Raw genomic sequence first — 5,770 nt, forward strand, 5'->3', positions numbered from 1 at the left:
CTTTATGCTTGAGTTCATTAAAGATGAAAGTGACTTAACCAATATCTGAGAAAAAACCAACCGGGCGATTGAGTTCATTAAAGATGATTGCTTTGCTCTTTGGGAGGTATCCAAGTATATTTTCTAGCCAAATCTATTTTGGTCTACCTCTACCATTTTAACATAGGCCAAATCCTATACATTTACTCTTTCAATCGGGTCATCGGAAAGGACGATGATTTTATGTGTCCAAATCATCTAAGATGACTCTCTCTAATGTAAATGCCACTAGAGCTACTCCAACCTTTTCACGTACATACTCGTTTCACATTTTGTCTCCAAGAGTAAAGCCACACATCCACTTGAGCATCCTCATCACTACAACACTTAACTTTATGCTTCTATTTTAATGGCCATCATTATCTTTAGCAATGTAAATCCACCAAATATCTATTTTGTCTAACACATGCATGGCTCTAATATAAAGTTAAAACTTGATTTGAATTTTATTTTCCCTTTTTTGAAAACTTATAAAGAGTCAAATATTTTAAAAATAAAAACATGGCTATTCAATTTTCCTATGCTACAAATTTCTATGGAGTCTATAATTCATCATCATGAATAAGGGTTAGCGCTCATTATTTAAGAAAAAAGATAGAGGAAAAGCTCATGTTGGACCTAGATATGGCAATGAGGCAATACAAATAGAAATGACAAGGCTAGAAAATATCATGTGATCTTATACATACAATGGATATTAATTTGGTAGAGAAAGCTCATGCGAATTGCGAAGTAGTCTAAAATTGACCTAATTCCATATGTTAGGAGAAATGAATGTTGATGAGAGACTTCTAGACGTAAAGGACCTCCAACTAGTCTGAAAAAATTCTTGTAAGGGCCATTGCAAAGGTTATGTTTGAGTTAGCGTATGAGTTTCAGAGGCATGATTTTAGGTGAGGGGACTCTAAATTTTGTGAAGAGCGCAAAAAAAAAATGATTTTCTTTTCTAATTAGTTGCTATATAATATTTGATCTTTTTGGTGAGCAACCATAATCAAATGCTCAGAAGAGTCGGGAAGAAGTTGGTCAAGATGAAGAAATCTAGAAGCTTCAAATTTTCAAGAGAAATATAAAAAATAGGGTGATCAAGAAAATGAAAGAATTTACTCAAAACACTTAGAACTTGTTGAGAGAAGAAGAAATGCCATTCTTATCTCTCTAGGAAGGAAGTTTATCTTAAGTATGATGTAGGAGAGCTCTACAACCAATTGGAATAAGTAAATATGGAGAACAAAATATGAAGTATGACATTATAGATTTACAGATCTTAACCATTGAGTTTTAGGTAATCATACAAGTGATTATAGAAGCTAGCTAATCTTAATCCACTCAAGAAAATAAAAGTCAAGCTTTCTCCTCATCTTATTACACCACAATGCAAGTCAATGGCCAATGACCAATGACTAGCTATTCTTCTTCAAAAAAAATTCATTCAGCAATACGACGCATGCATGAAAAGTTCTGAAAAATCAAATCAACTCTTGACCTTTTTTCCATTTATGATTTTTACTATTCTATTTTTTATTTCATGTATTGCAAAAAAATTATATATAAGCACGAATTTTAGGCTATAAGAATCATGTTGAAATATCATTTTGATATAAAAAAATATAGAAATCAATCTCCAAAAATTTTTATTAACAGTAAAATAGGGCATGAGATCAATTATAAATAATAAAATTACAATGTCAAACACATAACAAAATGCACAAATTCAATTATGAACTTAGGATTTGTTTGGGATAGGTACGACGTTTAATAAAGTTGGTTGTTATGTTGTAGTGGAGAAAGTAACTTCGATACTATAATTGTAGAAAATAAATTTTTACTATAATTAAAAAAAAACAGTAATAAAACAGTAGTCAAACGAAATTATGGTTGCTATTTGAAAAATAAAACATTAAGAAAATTATCCTAAACAAACCCTTATTTTTTATTTATGTGGATTGCTTTCTGGTTGATCTTTGATGATTTGGTTGGATGCTTGATGGTTTTGCTTCTTTCATTTTTCCGCAGGTTTTCTTGCAGTTTTATTGGTGGCTCCTTCTCCTGTTGGTTGGCTAGTTTGTTCGTCCTTCTTCCTATATGTTGTTCCTTCTGATTGTTATGGATCTTCTTGGAATGGCTGGTACCTAGTTGCTGAATCTTTAATTTTATCAGTCATTGGGACTAGCTTTATTATGTTTTTTTTTTTTTTTGGTGTTTATTTGTAATAGATAGAACTAGTAGCTCTTAGGTTTTATTTCAAAGACTATATTTTTAGTTGAGCTTATGGTTCTTTAAAGATCTATAATTCCCCTTTTTAATTAATGCATAGGCCCTCTCTGAATTTTAACAAAAAAAAAAAAAAAATATTGAAGTAGAACTTGATACCTATCAATACCCTAAAAATCAATAAGTATACCATTTGACCTAGAACTAGATGATTGAATACCATTCTAATATCCTACACCACCTTTTTTTTTTGGGGGGGGGCGGGGGAATTGAGGGCTTAGCCCATTCTATAAAAAAGAACTAGGTACAAAGTGTAACAAAACTTATCCAAGGTACGAAAAAGTGGCTAAGATAAAAAAAACAGGAGGAGCAAATGCAAACCAAAGAGGAGATACAAAATCAAAATAAAAAACAGACAGATACACTATTTGGCCAGGATTCAAGAAATGCAGATAAGATCATAGAAAGCAATCAAACTCTCATTTGGTTGCCTGAAGATCGTCCAAAAAGTAGGTGACAGTTGTCATCATTGTCCACAGTCTAAAAATTGCCTGCCAAAACCAAAAATGCCAACAACGACGGTTACATGGTCCAATTCCATGAAGCAGAGAACTAACAGGTTGGGCAAGCAAGAAAGTGCCACCAACAAACCCATTCGCACAAAGCCAGACAAACAAACTTAAGACGGTAGTCAACAGGCAACACAGGCATCCAGAAATGAACCCATCAGCGAACAAAACGAAGGAAGCAAAAAGTGCTCAAAACAGTCAACTGCATGACAAAAGTAACCTCTCTTTTATAAATTTTTCCCATTTCCACCTTTCTAGCTTAAGATAAACTGCTCTAGAAATCTTCTTAGATAAGGTGATGGCACAAAAGCAGCTCTTCAATTAAATTTCCTACTATTACGTTCATTCCAAAGGAAATAGACAACAGCATGAAAAATAAGAAGAATCCCATTCTTAACGTCCCGGTTAATGTGTAGACCATCAATATATTGTAGTGCTGGAGCGATGTTGGGTCTTAATAAGAAATTATTGAAAAGGGGAATAAGCTTAGTTATTACTTGAAAAGAGAAGTCGCACTCAAACATAAGGTGGGCAGTATCTCGTTATGACCATGGCAAAGAGGGCAAGAATATTGATTCCCAATATCGATATTTCTAGAGCGCAGAGCATCAGCGGTTTTGAGCCCACCATACAATGCCATCCAAGTAAATACGTAGTATCTAAATGAATGATTTTTATGCCAAATCAAGCGAGACCAGTCAACTTCTAAATCCTACGCCTCTTTTACTCTATGATGCACTTAATACATGTGCTTGCACCTCAATTCTTTTGGGAATCCCTACAATATCTCAAACGCCTAATTTACTTCACCTGCGCAAGCGCACACTGTACTGTCAGAAACCAACTTTGAAAGCTTCCATTACTTTCATCTGTAATTATGCTCAGCCTAGCGGTATTGTAAGCACCAAGCAATCAATCATGTGGGAGCTAATGAACAAGAGCAGCACTCTCCCTTTCTCCAATCCATTCATTTCACTTCATGCTATTGGAACTCTTTGATTCAGAAATGGAGATCTGGCATTTTTTTATACTTATTAACTTGCCAAGTTGATTTGCAACAAATATTTTAAATAAGCAGGATAAACATATTAAGATTTCGTTTGAGACGACTTTTTTATTGGTTTTTAAAATAAATTTCTAACAAAAATTAAAAATTTTATACTAAAAAACTGCTATGTACGAAAGCCGTCCCGAACGAGGCCTAAAAGAACTCTACAATATTATAATTCAGATCCATTCTGCTTTATATAATCTTTTTATATATATTTTTTTAATTCAAATAAATTGTAAATCTCAGTCATTGTTTCTTCACTTTTATGGAGTTGTGTAAACATAGACTGGCTACTTCACATATAATTGCAGAGGAAGCAAATATAATTCATAGTTTTAAGTTTTAACATTATATCCTAAACTTTCGGGTACATATTTTCGGTTGAAATATTTTAATTATTTTTGTTGAAAAAAATTGGGTCAAAATATTCTCATCTAATTTTTATTAGACTGACCTCTAAAAAATTAACATGTGATGTTTTTTATTGCATTTAAATAACATGAAATTACATTATATTTATTAGAAAAATAATATACGAATAATGAAGATATGTATTGTCAAATTATAAAATAAAAATATTAAATGTTTACATTTAATCAATATAATAATTATCATAGAAAGTAAAATTGAAAATCTTCAATATATTTTTTTGTGGGTTAGTAGATTCGCAGTGGTAGAGTGAGATAGATTTCTGCCTTAATGATCACGAATATCTAGCACACAAACATATTATTTGAGAGTGCAAGAAACAATCGAAATTTCTTATGTAGAAAACCCAAAATGAGAAAAACCACGGGGCTTTGCCTAAGTGAATAGATTATACTATATTAGAATTAGCTATAAATGTTCACTAGCCCCTTTACTTAGAGACGGTGAAATTAAAATGACATGAAGAATCAGATAAAATTCGTACGAATGTCAAGGAGTCTGAATGATCGTGGTCGGGCGACAGGGGTTGGAAAAATCGTAGTCAGCTGACAGTGGTTTGAGGACTGAGGTCAATAGGCAACGTAATTCACAAGTCGATCTTGTGGCAACAATCAGGTAAAGGTTTGGTGGAGGTTCGCCAACTACAGCGACGAAGTCGAGGTCTGCCAATTATCTACGACCGGGTGGAGGTCAGGTTGTGGTTGGTAGATGGGAGGTGGTTCGACGATGATATGTGGTTGGGTGGAGGTTCGACAACAAAGACGACAAAGTTGAGGTTTGGAGATGACAACGGTCAAGTAGAGATCTATTAGTGATCGGTGGCTGGGGGAAGGTCCGACGGTGTTCAGTTGTTGGGCAGAGATCTGGTGATGATAAACATAAGAGCAGTGGTTCGACAACGGTCAACAGTCAGGGGACAGGCTGAGGTCTGATGACATTTTGTGGCATGGCGGAGGTCTGGTGGTGGTTGACGAACAGACGAATGTTCGACGACGGTTAGTGGTTGAGCAGTGATCGGTGGAAGGGTAGAGCTTTGGGATACTTGAAGCCTCAAAGCTCTCTTCAATCTTTGACCAAAGCCCCCTCATTTAAGAAGTGTGGGTCTATTTCTAGATTTTTGGGAGTGACACACCCCATAAATATGAAAGAAATCAGTAGCAAATCTGGAACATTCTATCGAATGTCTTTGATTGATTACCTCGACCATAGATCATTGTTTTAGCATTTAGATGCCTAAATGATATGAAAATTAAGTGATATTGGCTCGTTGGATGAGTCTCATCGAGCTGCTCTATTCTACTATAAGTAGGGGTGTCAATATTTGACACGACCCGAAAACCCGACCCGAACCCGACCCGAAAATTTCGGGTTAGGGTCAACCCGAACCCGAAACGGGTCGGGTTCGGGTTCAGCATTTTGACCCGTTTCAAAAATCGGGTCGGGTTCGGGTTAACCCTTTGACCCGAAA

Source organism: Dendrobium catenatum, unplaced genomic scaffold (assembly GCF_001605985.2).
Source record: "Dendrobium catenatum unplaced genomic scaffold, ASM160598v2 original_scaffold_213434, whole genome shotgun sequence".
Classification (NCBI taxonomy): Eukaryota; Viridiplantae; Streptophyta; class Magnoliopsida; order Asparagales; family Orchidaceae; genus Dendrobium; species Dendrobium catenatum.